Source organism: Protopterus annectens, chromosome 5.part0, assembly GCF_019279795.1.
Source record: "Protopterus annectens isolate FY-2018-M chromosome 5.part0, PAN1.0, whole genome shotgun sequence".
NCBI lineage: Eukaryota > Metazoa > Chordata > Ceratodontiformes > Protopteridae > Protopterus > Protopterus annectens.
The window spans coordinates 80,167,869-80,191,791 of NC_056735.1; positions in this window are offsets into that span (position 1 = coordinate 80,167,869).

Sequence of the window (23,923 nt, forward strand, 5' to 3'; positions counted from 1 at the left end):
GATAACATCAGAGTTAGGTATAACTGCCATGGCTAAGTGGTAAATCACATTGATTGTGATGTGTAGGGTCCTGGCATCGAGCCTGGCCGAGGCGGTTTATTGTGTTGCTGGGCAGAACAAGGGCTGTTGGACAAAGGGTGAGTGCAACTCTTTTCAGCAGTGGTTTTCCGTTTAACCGCCATTTCCCATCACGCAAACACCTTCTGCATTCTTACTGTGATACGTCACCCCAGTTCACATTTCAATGGTATTATATTGTTATACAGCATAAAATTAGCAGGATATGCTCGTATATGTATTACGTGTCATAAATGGTTTGTGCTTCAGTCAAACCGGCAATGTCTGCTCAATAGGCAGATGCTCTAACCACTACACTATTGCTGTGCTGCTTCATTTGCATGTATACCCATGGTTCATAGTTACCAGAGCAAACACAGCAAAACATCACTAACACAGCAGTCATCCATTATTTGGTCAGAAATAAACCACACCACTACACATGCTCCACTCCCTACTGCTCTAGACATGTCCCGTATGTTGGCTCACTCCAAGTATATTCAGACATCCCAAGCTTATAGTCCTGGGACATATGTTCATATAATGGTCAGGGTGTTCAGTTAGTCTTCTGGTTTTTGGCTCATCCGATTAATGATTGGGACTGCTCTGTACCTGTTTGAAAATCAGACTTAGCACGTGGACAAAGTTAGTTCCACTGTTAGCATCCTACCTATGGTTGGAGATGCAGGAGGTTTGCTCACCACTGGGCAGCTTGATATGACAGCACTAAATAATATGGGGGGTTCCACTTCTGTTTTTCTTCACATTTATTATGACTGCTTTATTGTGACCATGTTCATTCTTCATGTAAATATATATATACTTCCACAAAGTTTTTACTATGTTTATGCAGGGTGGCAAGCCCCCCTGCACCCCCATGTGGGGGGCTCTGCCCCCCACCCCCCCTAAATAAATATACCAACTCCAAGTTTGCACTACAGTGGGGGAAAGAGGTTATTTCCTAACCCCACTGTAGTGCGACCTTGGAGTTGGTATATTTTATTACGGGGGGTGTGGGGGTGGAGCCCCCCACATGGGGGGTGCATAAACATAGTAAACAGTGTCTGGGATGTCATTTGTAGTTGCTTTATAGTTTTCAATGATTTGAGATTCGATGATATGAGTTGTGGATGAAATGAGTTTTCCATGATTTGATCTCGATGATTTGCAATTCGATTAAATGGTAATTCGATGATTTCATGTGGAACCATATATACATATATATATATATATATATATATATATATATATATATATATATATATATATATATATATATATATATATATATAGCTGTCTGTACATACACATGCATAGACACCTACATGCTTATTTACATTTCGTATGCTGTTGAATGCCTGCCACTTACCATCGCGCATACTTGCTTATGTCTGCTTGAAAGTGCCTTAATCACCCTATATATCCGACTGCCATTATTTTAGGCATCATATAAAATTAGCAGTCCTTGTATGGCTTGGACCCGGGAACAGAAACACCAAAAACCTAACTATAAACTAAACCATCCATGATACATTCTGTATGGATGGTAAATAGGATATATGACTTTACTACAGGCATTCCACATTACTGGCAACAAATGTGACAGTTGGTTGGTGTACATATGTATAGTACATGTTAATGTTCATATGTTTCTGAGAGGCATATGTATACATTTGCAAGTATACATATTTATGAATAGGACACATACTTGACAACTACTTATATGCATGCATGTGTGATGTGTAGCTATGTGAATATAAGTATGTACATTTATAGATATATGACTACATACCTGGAGTTATACATGGCCATGTATATGAACAACTGCATCTGGGAGGGACCTGTACCGTTTGTATACAGGGGTTGTGTGCATCATTACGACGAGGAACCTGGACGGGGTATACAATTTGTGGACATGCACTATTTGGAAGATGGCTATGGGGAAGCTTCATAGGAACATGTGAAAGGTATATATTCCCGATAATGCACGTGGGGAGATGTACATCATGGTCAGGTGTTTAATCCCGGGTCATAGGTTCTGCAGGACCAGGTGGAGGCTGAGCAGGGTTCTGGACAAGTGATGCAAATCTGACTTGTGCCCGGATGTCAACGGGGGTGGACATCGTGTTATGCCACAAAGTCTAATCTTGAGAACAGACACTTATCCCATGAGGGATGTCCAAAAATTGTGGATGACAAACCCTATTTTTCTGGTTATTTGAAAATTAGGGAGGGTTACGCATGCATGGGATACCTAGTTTGCAAGCCTGAGACTGCCTAGGGTGAGACTAACTACTAGATGTGGGTAGGGGGACACTATGTGCAGATATGGCTGTGCCAAGCTAGCAGCCTGAGTATGGGTGGTTTTGGTGGATGTTCAGCAAAGGGGGGTGGTGTACTGTGGTACTGTGGAGGGGATGATGGGTATTCAATAATGTATCCAGGTGTGTTGGGGTTGGATGGCTCAGTTCAGGCCAGACCATTATGTGGGTGCGAGCCGGTAACATTTCTGCACATGTGTATCACACATTTTAATGTCCATATGTTTGTGGGATTGTGTTCTGCAGTATGGCCTGTCAGGGTGCATTGGGGATGTAAATGTATGCTCTTTGGTTTCCTTCCTGATACACCCACTGCTCCCTCATACACCTCCAGTTCACCTATTGTACATCCGACCCAGCCTCCCCTTGGTGAATTATTACATTACCTGCCCCCCCCCAAATTCCACAAACACACCATCCATCCCTTCTCTGGTGGCTGGACCATGGCACAGACAGCAGTACACATTGCATACTCCACATATCTCTGGTACCAATATGGTTGTGAAGACAACCCTAGCATATTTGATCTTCCACATGCTGTACTTCATGCACATAGGTACATGCAAATACTTATCTTTCATGACATGGTAGGTAGACCTGGGTAATACCCATTCATCTTTGGGCCATCCAGACAAGGACAACATGGACCGCGAATGGGCAGATATTGAGCGAATGCTCTGACCATTGGTAGGGTTGCCACCTTTTCAAATGGTCAAAGTGGAACATTTTTGGGACACACATCAGATTTTAGAGGCCGACACATACCCACAGTCAGTACAAAGGATAGAACTTTACTTTTTTGGCTAAATAAAAGCTTATTCTTGTAGCAGTTTAGTTGCTTATTCTGTTTCTTGTAACATTTAGGTATTTTAGATACAGAAATAACTATTTTATGCAACTATTGCATAAAATATGGGACATAACTATGTCCTACAATCTCAGGACATTTGCCATTTTTAATATTTTTGGTCAGGACACAACTGCGCAAAGAGGGACTGTCCCTCGCAAAGTGGAACAGGTGGTGACCCTAACCAGTGGGCTAGGCTTAGCAAAGGGCAGTGGTGTGCAAACATGCTGTATTTCACTTCCCCTTGGTATAACAATAAACACTACATTGAAATGCGGGCACAGGGTTTTAAATGTCATTGTTCGAGGGACGGGGGCTCAAAATTCAGCTATGTGCTTTTGTGTTTACTTTTTATTTTGATGTTCATGGAACTCTCTTGTATGCTTTGCATGTATTTCAGTATCCACGGACACTGACAGGAGTGATTACTATTAGAGGCAGGCTGTACTAGTCAGTGTTTTAGGTTGCGCGTCTGTAGCCGACATGTTCATTCCTCCGTGCAGTGTTTAGACACACCCCCTGCACTCGTGCACATTTCCTTTGCATGTGGTCATTGCGACAGTGTGTCTTCATTAATATGTATATGGTGCTGCTGCGCCATCTCTATGCCGCACGGTCGGCGCAAGGCTAACACCGTCCTTGCGCCGAGCTTTATGAAACCCGGGGATGGTCATAGACTGCATAACAATCTATAAACTGAAACATCTATGATCACATGCTTTTTGTCACAGATCTAAAATGCTACATCAATCAACTTTTTAAAAATACCTTGTTTTTAAACATACTGTTTATTAGGTTATTCAAGGAAAGACATGCATAGTTCATTAGTTTCACTGAATTATATACATTTTATTGCTCATTACCAACTTTTCATGGACAGTTCTCTAAAACTAGCAAGTAACATCAAGGAATTGGAAAACATGTTTGAATATACACCTGTTGGATATGCAATATAAGGAAATCATACAAAAATGAAATATACCTGAGAATATTTTTTTAATCATGTAAAACTCAAGGTGCTTAATTTGTAAAGAGTAAAATCTGCAAAAATTGGAATATGAAACAAAACTGATTAATCCTTTATCTATCAGAAGTTGTATCGTTTATTCAAATTAACATACACATTTTCCATAAGACAGAGTTCTCCAGGGAGCAGTTATCAGCTGCTTATTTAAAGCACACAAAGATATGCTGCACAAATGAAACAGCCTACACAACATATGGGCATTTATTTAATATGCCCTTCTAGTATTTTTGTTAATTGTTGTTCATTGCTAAGTCATTTGACTTAATCAATATCTTGCTAGATCTGGTGTTATGAGATATGAATTTGCTATCAAGTATTTCATTTTAAATCCATTAATCTGTAACAGAATTTTGAGAAGAATAATTAAATCTTCATAAATGCCTTAAATGCATTGATCAGCTAAGTGGAAAGTGATTAATTTAAAAGCTTTTTATATTATACATATATTATTATCATTTTTATAGTTTGATTTTATTCTTATATAATTATATTTGTAAATATCTATCTGTATATATATATATATATATATATATATATATATATATATATATATGTTATGCAATTGCAGTTTGTTGCATAAAATGTGTTTAATAATTACTGCATTTTACCACATGGTATTATGTTTGCTAAACTCTTTTGACTTAGAAATTAAATAAAATGATTTTTTCTGTTGATTAGTCAAAGTCAAAATGAACTATATTGTCATTCAGACTGCACAACAGTGCAATTGAATGAAATTGTATTACTTCGAACTCAATGTGCATAGAACATATAGTGATAATATTAATACAGCACTAACACATATACTAATGCTAATCCAACAATAACAACAGTAAGACATTTATGCAGTGCAGTAACAAGTGCAATGACATGCACCAAGACTATTCCACTTACATGTCTTCGTCAGTATCCAAAATATTGCACAGATAATATATTGCACAGATCAGAATCAGCCAGATTTCAAATTGCATGGAATACTAGCTTGGCATATTGCACAGAACGTTAACTTGGCATCATTAATATTGCCCATAAGGTATAAGATTGTACTTTCATAGAGTTATTACATATGTCTATGAATTACTACAACATTGTAACTTCAGACCTTGATGACCAGCATGGTGTACGTTATTGCTGGAGTTCAGAAGTATGATGGCTTGTGGAAAAAAGCTTCTTTTAAATCTAATTGTTTGGCAACACAAGCTACAGCATCTTCTGCTTGAAGACAGACACAAGAACAGACCATGGGCAGGGTGAGTGCAGTCTTTGACTATTTTCATGGCTCTGCGAAGGCACTGAGCAGAGTGCAGGTGCTGGATAGATGGCAGTGTAGACCTAATAACTCTATCCACCACTTTCACCACCCTCTGGAGAGATCTGTGTTCTCACACCATACAGTTTCCATACCACACCGAGAGATTACTAGTCAGGATGCTTTTGATGGTACCCCTGTAGAAGGTTGTGAGAACTGAAGGTGGTAGTTTTACTCTCCTCAACCTTCTTAGAAAGTGTAGATGGTGTTATGCCTTCTTGACAATGTGATTAATGTTTATTGACCAAGACAAGTCTTCAGCGATATGCACCCCCAAGGACTTGGTGCTCATCACCCTTTCCACTGCTTCTCCTTTGATTATGAGTGGAAAATAAGCCCTGCATCTCTTCCTGAAGTCTACTATTATCTCCTTTGTTTTCTTTACATTGAGAGCAAGGTTGTTGTTGTCACACCAGTGATTCAGTTGGTTCACCTCCGCTCTGTAGGCTTTTTCATCACCATTGCTGATGAGACCACCACTGTAAAATCATCCATAAACTTAATAATTTGGTTTGTGTTGTACCTAGTGATGCAGTCATGTGTCAGCATGGTGAACAGCAGGAGGTGTGGTTTGTGCTGTACCTAGTGATGCAGTCATGTGTCAGCATGGTGAACAGCAGGAGATGTGGTTTGTGTTGTACCTAGTGATGCAGTCATGCGTCAGCATGGTGAACAGCAGGAGATGTGGTTTGTGTTGTACCTAGTGATGCAGTCATGTGCCAGCATGGTGAACAGCAGGAGATGTAGTTTGTGTTGTACTTATTGATGCAGTCATGTGTCAGCATGGCGAAAAGCAGGAGATGTGGTTTGTGTTGCACCTAGTGATGCAATCATGTGTCAGCATGGCGAACAGCAGGAGATGTGGTTTGTGTTGTACCTAGTGATGCAGTCATGTGTCAGCATGGCGAACAGCAGGAGATGTGGTTTGTGTTGTACCTAGTGATGCAATCATGTGTCAGCATGGCGAACAGGAGATGTGGTTTGTGTTGTACCTATTGATGCAGTCATGTGTCAGCATGGCGAACAGCAGGAGATGTGGTTTGTGCTGTACTTGGTGATGCAGTCATGTGTCAGCATGGTGAACAGCAGGTGGCTCAGGACACATCCTTGAGGTGCTCCAGTGTTCAGTGTGATAGTCATCGAGGTGTTGTTGCCTACACATACCTTGTGTGGTATGTTAATAAGAAAGTCCAGAATTCAGTTGCATAAAGGAGTGCTAACACCCAGGTGGACCAGATTCTCAATCAGATGTTGGGGGATGATTGTATTGAAGGCCAAGCTTAAGTCAGTAAATAACATGTGGACATAGCAGTTTTTTTCCTCTGGTGTGCCAAGGATAAGTGAAGTTCCAGTAAGATGGCATCTGCCTGAGAGTAATTGGCTTTATAAGCAAACTGGAGTGGGTCCAGTATTGCAGGAAAACTTGATATTAAGTAGCCTTTTACCAGTCTCTGAAAGCACTTCATTACAGTGACGGTGAAAGCTACTGGGCAGTAGTCATTCAGGCTTGATGGTGGAGACTTCTTGGGCAATGGTATAATGGTTGTATTCTTGTAGCACTTGGGTACTGTGGCTTGATGCAGAGAGATGTTGAATATGTCAGTGAGAATAGTAGTCAATTGGTCAGTACAGTCACTGAGCACTCTCCCCAGAATATTGTCAGGACCAGCTGCCTTTCTTGGTTTACCATTCACAGTACCCTTTCAACATCCCTTGGGGGAAGGTAGAGCATCTCATCTTCTTGGTTGGTGGGCAGTTTCATTGCCATTGTATTGTTTCTGCTGAAGAAGGTGTTGAGCTCATTGAGAAACTCTGTTATCATCACATTGACTAGGTAGCCTCTAGTCTGATATAGATTGTATACGTTGCCACAGATGCCTGGAATCTCTCAGTTTTGAGAAGTGACCCTGAATCTTCTATCCATAGGGCCACTTAGCCTCTCTTATTCCTCTACTTTGCCTTCCTAAGGGCATCTTTGTCTTTAGACTTAAAGGCAGCACTAAGTGCGTTCAAGAGCTTGTATACTCCACTTGTGAGCCAGGGTTTCAGATCTGCTCATGGGATGATGCTCTTGTTGACTGTCACATCATCCACACACTTTGATGTATAGGCCATCATGGAGTCTGTGTACTCATCCAAGTTAACTTTCTGGTCCATTGTAGCTGCCTCTTTGAATATAATCCAGTCTATGCTTTTGAAGCAGTCCTGGAGTGCTGAGAGTGCTTCCTCTAGTCATACCTTTATTTGTTTCCTGGATGGCTTTCCTCTGATTAACAATGTCCTATATGCTGGTAGTAGCATAATGGAGAGATGATCTGCATTACGCAGATGTGGATGAGGTACTGCCTTATATGCTAGCTTGACATTGGTATATACCTTATCCAGAATGTTCTCACCCCTTGTTGCAAAGACTACATGTTGGAAGTAATGAGGTAAAACTGTTTTCAGATTTGCTTGATTAAAATCACCTCCTATTATGTGATTGACTGGTAAAGTGTATTCAGTGCCTCGTTGGTGTTGGCACTGGGGGGATATACACCACTGTGATGCTCATATCATTGAACTCCTTTGGCAGATTGAAAGGTCTGCATTTCAATCACATAAACTCAATATTTTCAGAGCAGTGTTTAGTAACCAACTCACAGTTGGTGCAGACACCACCTCTCCTTGATTTTACACAGAGTGTCTGGTTTCTGTCTGCTCTAAATAATGTAAGCCCTTCTACATGGACTGCACTATCATTTATATTATTATTTAACCATGTCTCAGTAAACATAAGTACACAGCTGTTTCTCACCTTGCTATGAGTGGTTAACTCCAGTCTTATGCAGTTTATTTGCTATTCAAGGAGCGAACATTGACCAGTAGAAAGGAAGAGAATACAGGCCTGTATGAATTAGCTTTTAACCTGGATGAGATCTTCGCTTCCTTGTTCTTTCACATCTTTTCCTTCTTTTCCACTTTCTGCATGTGGTAGCAGACAGATTTGCTTGAACAAAGCAATTTGGGCCATGTTTGAGTGTAATTCCTAGTCCCTGTATTTCGGGGAGTGTTGTAGGCCTCACAGGCCCTGCAGACAGCAGCCCATATATCCTTCTTCACTGAGAGCGTAGGTGTCAAATTTTCAGTAAGCTATCTTTGTCACAACTTAGTTTTCCTTCTGTATTTGCCCTAGATTCTGTTCTTTTTGATGATTTTGACATAAGACAAGACAAATAATTCACATGTTCCTATTAAGCTGAAGCAGGCATTGCCACACAGGGGGCCGCCTTTTTTTTAGACCCTACATGGCAATGTATATTAATGATGTGTGGCACAACTAAGTGAGATTTTGTGGCATGTCCCAGTAGTGTTGGCTGCAAAACCTCATAGAACATCACAGATAATTAATCCATGTACAGGAGACCACTGACAGTCCACCCCTGTACCTCCCAACCTCTTATAGCAAGAAATCTGTGTAAAGCCACTAAATAAAGTGGGGCAAAGGCTGACAAATAGTAACATCTTGCCCTTATAAACATCTGTCATTATTTAGTGCTGTCCATACTGAATTATTATTACAAAAACATGCATTTTGTGAGGAACACTGCAAAAATAACAGCTAAAACCCTGGAAAAACTACCAGAGTTAGTTATATGCATAGAGTCTGTATTTCCTCCTATTTTTTTTTATTTATGCCATGTTTGCTCAATGTGCCATGGCATTTGTTTAACTGGACCACCCATGCATCAGACATGACCCAGACATCCAAAAATAGAAACCAGATGCTTCACTTACTATTACTCAGCGCTGCTGGGCATTGCGCAAACCCTGTAAGTGAGGCTGCGCTAGTGCATACCATCAATTTAACAATGAATGTTAAAATATGTGACTACTTTTAACAAATTCTGTGGTGATATGTGTAGAGTGCTAGACTAGAATGAAGATGGTCCTTGGTAAGCAAACTTTAGATGTTAAGTTGTCAATCTCGCCTTCATTCTTGCTGGATGGGTTCGGAGCCGATCCTCGGCTCCGACTCGGCACTTGCTTTAGCTTGAGAACTCCTTTTACCAGCTCGAGGCAACCCTATATCCCATGATGCAAGGCGGAACTACCCCAGATCTCATTTGCCGCTTAGCGAAGAGGTCTCCTTTGCCAGCTGAGGTAAGTTTTTTCTTAGTCAAATAAGAAAAAGTGTAGTTAGGGGTTTATTTTTCCCTGTTAGTGTTAGTGTAGTCTGTAATTAATTACAGCCCACCCTATTCCCTATTTTTCAACCTTTTTATAAACTTTTATAAGTTTTAATTTTAAGTAGTTTAGTCAGGCCTAGTTCCCCTTGGTTATCCCTTCCTGTGTGTTTGTGTAAGGGATTAATTAGTGTGTTTGTGGGGACTGTTTGTGTTCTATCCTCATAAGGATGTCAAAAGAAGGCAAGGTCTCAGGCTTCAAGAAGTGTGACCAGTGCTGTCAGAAAATGTCTCTGACAGACGGTCACACTTCTTGTGTTTATTGCCTGGGGCCTTTGCACCTGCAGGACTCCTGTGCTTTGTGTCATGCCTTTAGCCAGAGAGTCCTGCAGGAAAGGAGGAATAAACTCATCCTCCGAGGTTTACTTAAACCTGAAGGTTCTCCTCCTAAATCAGGGTCAGGAAAACCTCATAAGCCACCGAAGGCTCAGGCTACAGTGTCCAAGCCTCCTCCGGTGGCTCCGGCTCCGTCGGAGCCGATATCGGCTCCGGCTGGAGTCGATACTTCTTCGACTCAAGTAGTGGGTTCGGTGCCGGCTGGCTCCGATACCCTGACTGCTGTGGCCTTGTCGGCTCCGGCTGGAGCCGACACTTTATCCAGCTTCGGGGCCGAGAAATCCTCAGCTCCATCTGGGGTTCAAGGGACTTCGGCTCCGATGGCTTCGACCCGTAAGAGATCCCGGTCCCCCTCTATTTTGAGTATTCACTGCCCGGGATCTCCTCTTTGTCGGAGCGGAGCCATCGGAGCCGATCTTCGAGATCTTCCAGGCTGTCTGACCACGACTTGGAGAGGGTGGTAAGCAGGCTGTTGAAGTCTCAGGCACTGGCCCAAATGCTCCATAGCCTGTCTCAACAGACTTCGGCTATAGCCCCAATTCTTGAACTTCCTCCTCTGACTCCACACCAGAGTTCGGAGCCGGAGCTTCTTGGGACAGCGACTGTTTCGATGCCGGAGCCGATACATCCTTCGGCTCCGTCGTTCTCGGCTCCGATCTCCTCCTTGAGACCTTCCTTGGAGGGATCCGGTCGTCGGGTTTCCACTGTCGGCTCCGAGGGGGCTAGTGGCATCGGACCCTTGTCTGACCCCGCTCTCCCTCTCGGGGCCTCGGCTTTGGTAAGCTCGGCGCCGACATCGGCCTCGGAGTCTTCTCTCTCTTTGGAGCCGACCATTCCTGTCTCTTCGGAGCGGGTATGTTCCGGCCTCCCGGGGAGAGGAGCCTTTGAGATGATGAGGAGTGTCCTGGCCTCTGAGCCCGGTCAACGGTCCATCCCTCTAGCTCCTCCCTCATCAGTGCCTGCAGATGCCTCTTGCCAGCCTCTTGCTCTCAGGCCCAGGGATCCATCGCCCCAGGTTTTCCCACTGGGAATTTCCTCCTCTTCTGAGGTTTCTCCTGACCCTGCAGGGGAACCCCCTCGGAAGAGGACGTGTAAGAGGAAACGCACAGACTCCCCTGAGTCTACTACATCTGATACCGACTTAGATGAGTTGGAGGGTTCCCCACGGTCCCCCTCTGAGGATGTCTCCTTTTCAGACATCCTTGAGCTCCTCAAACAGAGGGGGAATTGGCCCTCCATTGACCCCTCCGAGGATGAGTCGGTATACCTGGAGGCTTTTGGATCCCGACCCTCCACCTCCTGGGTGTCTCCGCCTTTCGACCCACTTATGCAGGTAGTGGCTCGGAAGGCGTGGGCGGCTCCAGATTCTGTGGAACCTGTCCCCAGAAGACCATCCAAGTTCATTACGGTCCCGTCGGATAAACAGTTCCTTTCCAAAGGTGTCTCTGTGGATGCTATGGTGGTGGTGGCGGCCACTAAGAAGGAACTGGCGGATCCTTCAGTACCTGTCCATCCTCCTAACAAGGATTTTAGGACCATGGACAGGTATGGAAAGCGGATGTTTTCTTCAGCGACCTTTGCTATGCGTTCGCTGAATTACCTTTGTCACTTCACCAGGCTTCAACGAGATATTCTCAAGGAACTGGGTGAAGTAGTCCAGGATCCTTCTGCTGCTGGGGCTCAGGAAAAGATTGCCTCACAGCTTGCTATCCTGAATTCCATATCTAACTCCTCCATGCGGCTCATATCTTATGCGGCCGATGGAGCGAGCAGGGCCGCAGGCACAGGAGTTGCTCTTAGACGTCAAGCCTGGATGCGGCTGTGTAATTTTGCGGACCCCTTTAAGGTGTCCTTCACTAATACCCCCTTTGATGGTTCAGCTTTGTTCGGACCTCAAGTGAAGGATACCTTGACCAGGTGTGAGCAGGACGGTAAAACTCTTTCTGCCGTTGGAGTCCAATTTTCCGCTCCTTCTAGACCATATCCCAAGGGTCAGAAAGGGGGGAAGATGTGGTTCCGTAAAGCCCAAGGAGCTACACCGGACACATGTGGTCAGTTTACCCCCAGAGGCAGAGGGGGTAACAATAATAGACGCCACCCTAGAGGCAGGGGGGGTCCTCAGAACCAAGGCAACAGGGACTCTCTTCCTGAGAAGCCTTTTCAGCATCCCTGAGGTGTTGCCTGACTGTACACCCTTGGAGGCAGTCGGGGGAAGGATTTCACTGTGCCCAGTAGCCTGGCAATCCCTATCCCAAGAGAAGTGGGTACAGTCGATTATATCCGAGGGTTACAAGATCCCCTTCGTAAGGTTTCCCGTACCTCCACAATCCCTTCCAGACATCTCACCTGGTCAAAGGGATTTGGCAAAACAGGAGGTTTCAAAACTCCTAGAAAAAAGAGCCGTCCAGACAGTACCGGCAGACCAAGTAGGATCCAGCGTCTACTCAAGATTCTTTTTGGTCCCCAAAAGGACGGGAGATTGGAGACCAATATTAGACCTGAGCAATCTGAACAGATTTGTCAAAAAGGCAAGAGATGGTCACGCTTCAGTCCATTCTGCCTTTTCTGGGCAAGGACAACTGGATGTGCTCTATAGACCTTCAGGATGCGTACTATCACATAAAGATTCACAGGCGCTCCAGGAGGTTTCTCCGCTTTTGGCTAGGGACCAGTCATTACCAATTCAGAGCCCTGCCCTTTGGCCTCACTTCAGCCCCCAGAGTGTTTACCAAATGCATGGCAGTGGTCACAGCTCACCTGAGATGTCTAGGATTCCAGGTGTTTCCTTATTTGGACGACTGGCTCCTCTCCGCCACCACCAAGTGTCAGCTTCTTCAGTCCAGAGACTACACCCTTTAGCTTTGCAAGAATCTGGGAATTTCAGTAAATTTCATAAAATCTTCTCTGCTGCCTTGCCAATCTATCACCTTTATAGGCGCAGAGTTAAATACCGTCAAAATGTTAGCCAGACTAACAGATCAAAGAATTCTGGACATCCAAAAATTTGTTCGGCTTCTGTTACAAAGCAACAAGATCAAAGCCAGGTTTGTCCTGAAAGTTCTAGGCCTAATGGCTGCGGCCATTGTTCTTTTACCACTGGCTCGCTTTCACATGCGTCTCCTGCAGTGGATGCTATTCACGCAGTGGTCGTATCACAATCTTCCGATGAGACACGAAATCTTAGTAACACAGTCGTGCAGGGCTCATCTGGGCTGGTGGATATCTTCCCCTCTTCTTCATCAGGGCCGACCCTTTGTTCCCCCTCCTCCAGTTGCCACAGTCACCATGGATGCCTCTCTGATCGGGTGGGGGGGGGCATTATCAGGGCAGGATGGTCCACGGGACGTGGCAACCCATAGAATACCATCTGCACATAAATGTCCTGGAGATGAGAGCAGTGCTTTTAACGTTGCAAGCCCTCGACGACTTTCTTCCCACGGGGACTATTGCAGTACAGACGGACAACATGTCCATGGTCTGGTACATCAACAAACAGGGCGGAACCAGGTCCTATCCCTTATGTCGAGAAGCTCTCAGACTTTGGCAATGGGCGATCTCTTCTCAGCAGTTTCTGATAGCAACGCACATCCCCGGCAGGTCCAACCTATTGGCGGACAGGCTAAGCAGATCTATTCTGATGCCTCACGAGTGGTCTCTCAATCAATCTGTAGTGGATCAGATTTTTCTGAAGTAGGGCACTCCTTGTTGCAATCTTTTCGCTACCCCTCAAAACAACAAGTGCCCAGACTATTTCACTCTATTTCCCCTTCCAGGCCAACCCCTGAGAAACTCTCTAACCCAGGATTGGCCTCGGGGACTTCTTTATGCTTTTCCTCCCTTTCCATTGATTCCACAAGTCATTCAGAAAGCCACCGTTTTGAGAGCCAAATTGATCCTCATTGCTCCTTTTTGGCCTCGACAGATTTGGTTTCCATCTCTGCATCGTCACCTTCTGGTGCAGCCCTGGCATCTGGACCCAGTTCCGGATCTTTTGATCCACCAGTCGGGTCAGCAGCACCGGGCCATTCATTCTCTCAACCTCACTGCTTGGTTGCTCCACTTCCTTCCCTAGCCAGGCTACCAATGATTTCTGACTCAGTCAGAGACATTTTAGTGTCTTCTTTGAAGTCTTCCACTAGGACTACTTATGCTAGCAAGTGGCGACGGTTTTCGATGTGGGCAAACTCCAGAAATATTGATCCTTTTACTGCTCCCGTACATTCTGTTTTAGATTTCCTAGCGGAGGTTTTTCATTCGGGATCCTCGTCATCTACAGTCAAAGTACAACTGGCTGCCATTTCCAAGTATCATGTTGGCTTGCATGGCAATATCATCATGTCTCATAGATTATGCAAGGCCTTTTTGAGAGGAGTTTTTCTCCTAAAACCACCTATAAAGCATCCTCCTCCGCAATGGGATCTAAACTTAATGTTAGCATCCTTGATACTACCTCCTTTCGAACCGTCTGCTTCATGTTCTTTGAAGTTATTGACGTGGAAAACTATATTTTTACTGGCTGTCACTTCTGCAAGAAGGGTTTCCGAGATTCAGGCTCTCTGTATTCGTTCACCTTATTTGGTTTTTCATAAGGACAGGGTATCGTTAAGAACTAACCCTTCCTTTCTCCCCAAGGTTGTATCTCAAACCAATATTAACCAATCTATAGATTTACCAGTCTTTTTCCCTAACTATTCTGACAGAGCTGAACAGAAATTGCATTTTTTGGATGTCCATCGTCAGCTCAGGTACTACTTGCATAGGACTAAATAAATTAGAAAATCGGACCAATTGTTTGTCTCTTATGCAGAAAACAGGTTAGGTCTTCCAGTTTCTAAAGTGACCTTATCCAGATGGTTGACTTCCACCATTTCCTATGTGTACTCTCTCAGAGGCAAACAACTACCTTCTAAGCCAAAAGCACACACGACCAGGAGTCTATCCACTTCTGCAGCTTTTCAGGATAGACTTCCCATTGATACCATTTGTGCAGCAGCTACTTGGGCCACGCCTCATACCTTTGTTTCTCATTACAAGTTGGATTTGGCCTCCAGAGATAGGGCCAGTTTTGGTTCCACAGTTCTCATGAGTCTGTTCCATTGAGCCACCCGGGATACAGGTGCTAGGGACGCGGTCCCATCCAGCAAGAATGAAGGCGAGATTGACAACTTAACATTTAGAAGTTATGTACCTACCATAACGTTCCATGTTAGTTGTCTTCTCTCGCCTTCTTTCTTGCGTCCCTCCCTCCTTCCCCCTGGCCTGGACAGATCTTGTAGAGTTCCTATTATTTTGTTTCCTCTGGATCTTTGTTATGAGGACTTCTTTTAGGAACTTTGTTCCTAATCTGGTTAGGATAACCTTTAGCAGGGTAAGTTAGCTGCCAAACGAGATCTGAGGTAGTTCCGCCTTGCATCATGGGATATAGGGTTGCCTCGAGCTGGTAAAAGGAGTTCTCGAGCTAAAGCAAGTGCCGAGTCGGAGCCGAGGATCGGCTCCGAACCCATCCAGCAAGAAAGAAGGCGAGAGAAGACAACTAACATGGAACATTATGGTAGGTACATAACTTCTAATTATACTATTGTGACATTGCAGCTTATACACATAAAGTGGTACTGTAATAAAATAACCATGGAATAGGATTGGTTGTAAGTTATTTTTGGAAACATTTTTAAAAAGGTATGCGCCACTTAGCATTGCTCAAACCAATGCACTTGTTTTACCTTGTTTGTGCGATAGTAAGTGGTGTGCATTCTCAGTAAAAACAACTGCCAGGAAAACATATGTAATGGTGCATTGGTGGGAATTGTACTTTAGATATTGAGTTCAATCTTGCACAGCTATGTCAGATGTTGGAGAGGTTGTGCATTTCAAAGCACAGCACTGGGGTGTCCAGGAGACCAAGGTCTTTATTGGGATCATGGGCCATAGCTGATGCAGAAGAACTATACCAGCTCACAATATAAATTTGAAGCCTGGTATAGGTTGGCAAGGGCCCTTAGCAGTGCAACTGGTATCCCCCACACTGGAGAACTACGTTGGCACCATTATGACATCCTCCAACTGAGGAAAAGGGATACCTTTAATTGCTGGATTAGGGATTTTCAGGCTGGGAACACCCCAGAGATGTGCATGTATGATTTACATTTAGTACTTGTAAATAATCAAGCTGAATATGGTAGAAGCTGGTATTTGTAAAGCTTCTTCCTTTTTCCTTTTTCCACAGCTGCAGAAGAGAGGGCCTCAAATGTGAAGTTCCATGCAAGGTGATTGGCCAGTATGCAAGAAGCATGTGGTAAATAAGCATAATTATATAAAGTACTGTTATTGCAGCCTTAACAGTGATAGATGGATTAGTTGCTATAGCATATAGTTGTTTGAACCTAGGAATGCATATCTGAAGTATAAAAACAAGTATTCATGCATTACTCTGCAGCATAGCTTTCAACTGTACTTAATTCTGCTTTATACCCACAATTAAGAATCATTGTTTTGGTCTGTTCATTGTAGGATTCATGGTTGAGTGGTAAGCAATTTATAATGAAGTCAATAAATAATGAGTGTCAACATGTATGTTAACACAAATCCTGTGCAACTATCCATGTGTGTGTGTAACAGCAATATTTGAAATATGTTCCTAGTTATGGGTCATTGTACACCCATTAATTTATGATATGTCAAATTATCCTGCTCTAAAAGGTGTAGAGGTATGGTCTCTAACACAAAGCAACAGCTGCACATTCTCAGATAACAGTGAACATGAGTCTTTAAAGTCTAAAGGAAAGAGTGCCTGCATTATGTTGTATTCAAAAGGAAAAGTACAGTATTACAGTAGTCACTGCTTGTGGGTTCTAATACTACAGTCCCCAGATTTAAAGCTCAGTTCACCCCCCCACCCTTGTGTCATTCACCAACCCTGTCTCTTGCCTTGTATATGTTGTTTGTCTGCAAATGCTTCCTCACCTTCCCAACCTGCCTGCCCCAGACTTGTCTATGTCCTTTCCCCAACATTCAAAACTTGTCAAAGATTTGGGATGCATGGCTAGGCTTAAAAAGGCCCTTGTGGTCATTAGCCTAGTAAACATCTATGAACTATAAACCTGTTCCACTGTCTCCTTAAATAAATTTCATCCCATACATAGCTCTCCATACTTTTACATACATTCACTGTTTCATCTGCTGCGTACCATTGCTTAGTGATGCTATGCATTGTGCACCATAACACAATGATTCTTTAAGGAAAAGAATGGGGAAATAGGAAAAAGGTGAAATGGAGAGCAAGCAGGGGTGAAAACAAAGTGAAAGGAAGGCAGGAATGTGCAGGAAGGGTGTAGGTAAGAACCATAGGTTTCCATTTCTTCAAAAGTAACAACTAAGCACATGTATAGGTAATTAGCTGATATTAGACAATCACCTCCAGAGAGAGGGGTGACAACAACATAATTGGGTTGTAATGCCAATTGGACCAAATTAAGTATGCCAAGTGTGAAATGGAGAGCTATGTATTTTTTAAGGAATTAAGGAAAGAGTGGAATGTTGGGGAAGGGACATAGGCAAGTCTGAGACAGGCAAGCTGGGAAGGTGAGGAAGCACTTGCAGACAGACAAGACATACAAGACAAGAGATAGGGTCAGTGAAGGACATAAGAGGGGCAAACACCATGGTTGGGGTGGGAATGTGGGATCACACACCTATAGATGTCATGTTTGGTGATAGTGAGAATCAAGTCCTCACCCACTGGATTGTCATCACTGTCACCCCACTGCACCGATGGTAGCAGTGTCTGATGTCTGTGTGTTCTTGTGTTATTCAGGATGATAATGGAGAGTAGCATCTCCACTCATCGTAGGTGTGCACCAATTGTATGCCACAACCCTACTAATCAGACCTGGCAGTCTAGCTCCGGTGACAAAATCACCCGCTCTGCCTCTGCTCCCAGATGGACATACAAGCCTATCCTCTGGGGCAGAACTATCTGAAGGTCTAGGTAGGACAGGGACACCATGGGGGTTCTACCAGGCTGCAGCCCAGAAGTGCTAGGCCTTGGTGCCATAGCCAGTGAAGGAAGTTGTAGGTGGACCATGGGGAACCGACCTACCCTGCCATACTGTAGTAATAACATAAATACAATTAAAATTCCATAATGAAATAAAACATAACACAAAATAATGGACAGAATAAAATGTAAACATATAATAAATTAATATAAAATAATAAATAATATAATTACAAACACAATGAAAAATAATATTAAATGAAAATGCATTTAACAGAAAAACAATAGAAAATTATACATAATAAACAAAACATAGGTAATAAAAAATATTTATGAGAGTGAAAAATGTGATTATATACATAATGTGATAATAGCAATACAAATAATAATAAAAAAGAAACACATAAAAGAAAACAAACAAAGAGAAAGGGTGGGGTGAGAGATAAAGAAATAACATTAGTAACCACGCAGATAATATACAAAACTTTCTACAAATAAATGACTATATTCTGTTACATTTTACTTTCAACAATACCAAAGGCTAACAAATAACCTTTATCACTTTGAATACTACTGTGTTGCTAACACAGACACACTATACTTCAGATCATATCACATCCAAGAATTATTCATTGGGGCATATATTGCACATATGCATTTTCCATAGGTTCATAGGTTGGTACTAGGCTATTGGCCCCAGGGCCTATACAAGCCTAGCCATAATAATTCCCTGTTTTTTCTGTCAGAATATTACTTTCCTGGACCCCTGTCTAGCAGATCGATTGATGTAATCCTTGGGGTAAATTTTGCATCTCCCATCCACTCGTCGAGGTTCTTTTTGAAGAGGACCAAGTAGGTGCTCTGCTTGACATGTATGAGCAGTCTAATCCAAAGCATGGGCAGTCTCTGGGTCAGGAACCTATCTCTCCAGCATGTCCTGTTCATAGTGATGACAAGGTTTAGGTCTGTGGAGTGTGTGGCTCTGAGGGATTGAGATTTCTTTAAGTGTAGCATGTCCAACAGCTCAAAGTTTGACATGGCCTTGTATGTTCATAGGTTGGTACTAGGCTATCAGCTCTAGGGCCTATCGAAGCCTAGCCATAACAATTCCCTGGCTATTTCTTCCCACACTATTTACTTCCCTGGACCCCTGTCTAGCAGGGTGACTGATGTGATCCCTGAGGTGAATTTCCTTTCTCCCATCCAATCATCAAGGTTCCTTTTGAAAAGGGCCAAAGAGGTGTTCTGCTTGACATGTATGGGCAGTCTATTCCAGAATCTGGGGAGTCTCTGGGTCAGGAACCTATCCCTTCAGCATGTTTTGGTTATTGTGATGACAAGCTTTAGATTCCTGGAGCATGTGGCTCTGAGGGATTGGGATTTCTTTAAGTGTAGCATGTCCAACAGCTCTGGGTTTGACATGGCCTTGTATGTTAAGCAGAGATCACTTTGGTGTAGACGATATGCGACAGAGTATAGCTGGAGATTTTTAAGGTGGTCAGCATGGGGCATCTGCTTTAGGCCTGTGATTCTTTTAGCGAGGTATTCCTGCAGCCTTTCCAGTTGTTGCAGATGTCTTGAAAGGTACATACCAAATGGGTCACTGTATTCTATAATGGGTCTAATGAGGGATGAGTATAGTGGGACAATGACCTCCTTTTTTCTGGATGAAAAACCCTTAGTGATGAGGTGTACCACATAGAAGGATTTCCTGACTGTTGTGGTGATGTGGTTATTGAAGGTGAGACCACTGTCCACCTGTGTCCCTAAGTCTCTTATCACACTTTCGGTGTTTAGTGTACTGCCACCTATGTGGTAATTCATGGGTAAATGTTTTTTTCCCAAAGGGGATAACTGTACATTTCTTGGCAATGAGCTTGAACGCATGGCTCTGGCACCAAGCATCTGTTTCTGTAAGGCCCTTTTGTAAAGTATCGACATCATTTGGGGATTCTGTCCCCTGTGACCATAAGTCTCTTATCACACTTTTGGTGTTTAGTGTACTGCCACCTATTTGGTAATTCACGGGTAAATGTTTTTTCCCAAAGGGGATAACTATACATTTCTTGGCATTGAGCTTGAGCCCATGGCTGTGGCACCAAGCATCTGTTTCTGTAAGGCCCTTTTGTAAAGTATTGACATCATTTGGGGATTCAATAATGGCTCCCAGTTTGCAGTCATCTGCGAACTTTGTTAGCCAGGGTCCCTTAGTGTTGGCCTGTACTTCAGAGAAGTAGATGCCAAACAAGAGAGGTCCCAGGACTGAACCCAGAGGTACTCCACTTGTCACTTGCCTGGAGCTGGATTTGGAGTCAGCTACTTTTACAGTCTGGGTTCTGTCAGTAAGCCAGTTGGCAACCCATCAAGTAACGTAGGGATTAATGCCAGGTTTAGTAAGTTTAGCTATGATTCCAGAGTGGAGGATGGTGTCAAAGGCCTTGGCAAGGTCCAGATTGGCTGTGTGGACTGCCTTACCCTCGTCCACAGCTCTGGAGACTGATTCGAAGAAGTCAATCAGGTTCAGGAGACAAGATCGGCCCTTCATGAACACAAACTGGGTGGGGTCCAGTGTTTTAAGGTTGCCAATGTCTTTGTTTATATGTTCCATGATAATACATTCCATGGCCTTGAAGATCAGGCTTGTCAGACTGATGGGGCAGTAGTTCCCGGGATCCAAGGTGGATCCTCCCTTGTGGAGTGGGATAACTGTAGCTGTGCGCCACTCAGTGGGCATGAGGCCTGAGGTGACGGTATGATTAAACATGACACTTAGGTGAGGTGCCGGTTCATTTTGTAGTTCATGTAGTACACAGCCTGGGATGTCATCTGGTCCCATGGATGCTGTATTCTTAGCTTTGGAGAGTGCGTTTTTTACCTGTGTGGCCATTATTACCAGAATTTGGCAATCTTCCGGTATTGAGATTGGCCATTTAGGGGGTGAGAGGGGGGGTGAAGTTGGCACTGAATTGATCTGCCAGGATATTGGCAATATCCTTGGGATCAGTATATTTAATGCCATTCTGTTGTAGCTCAGAGCAGATCTGAGCATTGCCATTTAGATTCTTGACATAGTTATAGAATGCCTTGTGGTTGTCTTTGGAATCTTTGGCGATTTTATTTTCGTAACTACTTTTGGAGGATTTTATGAGGAATCTCAGCTTCTTACTGAAGCTGGTAAGGGAGTTTTTTTGCATCCTGGGATTTTCCTCTTTTCTGCAACAGTTTCTTCTTTTTGTTGTAAAGTTTGTTTATGGCAGGGGATCACCAGATTGGCTTCCTTTTTTTGGAGGACAGCATCTTGGTTCTATTTGGGATGGCACAAGTCATGCATGAGTGGATGTGCTCGTACAGTGCCTTAGTGTAGGACTCAGCAGTCGAACTTACAGTTCCTGTCTGCATGGGTATCATGAAGCTTGTAACTTCTGACTCATTCATGAGTAGCATGAAGTTGGCTTTGGAGTAGATTTTTATGGAGGTTTCCTTACTGGGGGGTGGGGGTGGGGGTGGGATGTGGATGTTAAGGGTGATTAGCTTATGGTAGGATCTGACCAACAAGGGGATGACCATAGGTGTGGAGCATCAATTTCCCATGTTGATAATGACAAGGTCTAGGATATTGGAGCCCCTGGTGCGACTATGGATTAGTTGATCCAGGGCATTGGAATTTATGAATTCCAAGAACCGTTGGGCAAAGGTGTTGGTACACGAGTAGTTTTCCCAGTTAATGGCAGGGTAGTTGAAATCACCCAGTATTAGGGTGTTTGGTTGTATATTAATATTTTCCATTATGTTTAGAAAGGTGTAGTGAGAATCCTGGGGCATGGTGGGGGATCTGTAGCAAGCTACAATTTGGATTGCAGTCTTACCTAGTGTTAGTTGCACCTGGAGAATTTCAGACACATTGTGTTGGGCAACTAACCTGGTGTTGTGAATATCCTTGGTGAATATAGACACTCCTCCACCTTTAATGTTTTGATCCTGGTTTGGTGGCCGAAAAGTGTGGTAAGAGTTGTAGCCTGGTATTGCAGGTGTGCTCTCTGGAGCCTTGAACCGGGTCTCAGTTACTGCACAGATATCAATGTTCTCCATTTTTAGGAGTTCCTCGAGAGAGTGCATTTTGAGTTTGAGACTTCTAGCATTGAATAGCATAGCCTTCAGTTTTTGCAAGTTTTTTCCATCTACAATGATTACATTTAACAGCAGGACATATGAGCCACAGCTATAGAGGTCTGCACTTTTAATGCTATCATTATGAGTATGTAACACCACTGTACCTTTACTGATGATAACCTGAAACAGTATTCCGAAGAGCTGATTTTAAATATGGGGAGTGTGGTATTCGAACCCACAAGCAGTGTTTATTGTAATACTGCACCTTTCCTTTGGAATACAGCATAATGCAAGCACTTTTTCCTTGTGCACTTTAAAGCTACCAGTTCGTTGTTATAATTATAACAATTTGCAGCATGGTCTTGTTGTCCCTGGTATATAGATCATGTTATAATGATAACAACCTGCAGCATGCTGTTGTGGTCCCTGGTATATAGGTCATGTTATAATGATAAAATCTGCAGTATGCTCTTGTTGTCCCTGGTATATAGGTCATGTTATAATGATAACAACCTGCAGTATGCTATTGTGGTCCCTGTTATACAGGTCATATTTTAATGATAACAGTCTGCACCATGCTCTTGTTGTCCCTGGTATATAGGTCATGTTATAATGATAACAATCTGCAGTATGGTCTTGTTGTCCCTGGTATATACAATAAGTCATGTTATAATGATAATCTGCAGCCTGCTCTTGTGGTCCCTGGTATATAGGTCATGTTATAATGATAACAATCTGCAGCACACTCTTGTGGTCCCTGCTATATAGGTCATGTTATAATGATAATAATCTGCAGCATGCTCTTGTTGTCCCTGGTATATAGGTCATGCTATAATGATAACAATCTGCAGAATTTTCTTGTGGTCCCTGGTATATAGGTCATGTTATAATGATGACAACCTGCAGCCTGCTCTTGTTGTCCCTGGTATATAGGTAATGTTATAATGATAACAATCTGCAGCATGCTCTTGTTGTCCCTTGTGTATAGGTCATGCTATAATGATAACAATCAGCAGCATGTTCTTGTTGTCCCTGGTATATACGTCATGTTATAATGACAACAATCTGTGCATGGTCTTGTTGCTCCAGGTATATTGGTCAAGTTATAATGATAACAATCTGCAGCATGCTCTTGTGTTCCCTGGTATGTAGGTCATGTTTATAACAATCTGCAGCCTGGTGTTGTGGTCCCTGCTATATAGGACATGTTATAATGATAATCTTCAGCATGGTCTTGTTGTCCGTGGTATATAGGTCATATTTTAATGATAACAATCTGCAACCTGCTCTTGTGGTCTCCGTTATATACAGTATGTCATATTATAATGATAACAATCTGCAGCATGGTCTTGTTGTCCCTGGTATATAGGTCACGTTATAATGATAACAATCTGCAGCATGGCCTTGTTGTCCCTGGTGTATAAGTCAAGTTATATTGATAGCAATCTGCAGCATGCTCTTGTGGTCCCTGGTATATAGGTCATGTTATAATGATAACAGTCTGTAGCATGGACTTGTTGACCCTGGTATATATAAGTCATGTTATAATAATAACAATCTGCAGCATGGTCTTGTTGTCCGTGGTATATAGGTCATGTTATAATGATAACAATCTGCAGCATGCTCTTGTTGTGCCTGGTATACAGGTCATGTTATAATGATAACAATCTGCAGCGTGTTCTTGTTGTCACTGATAT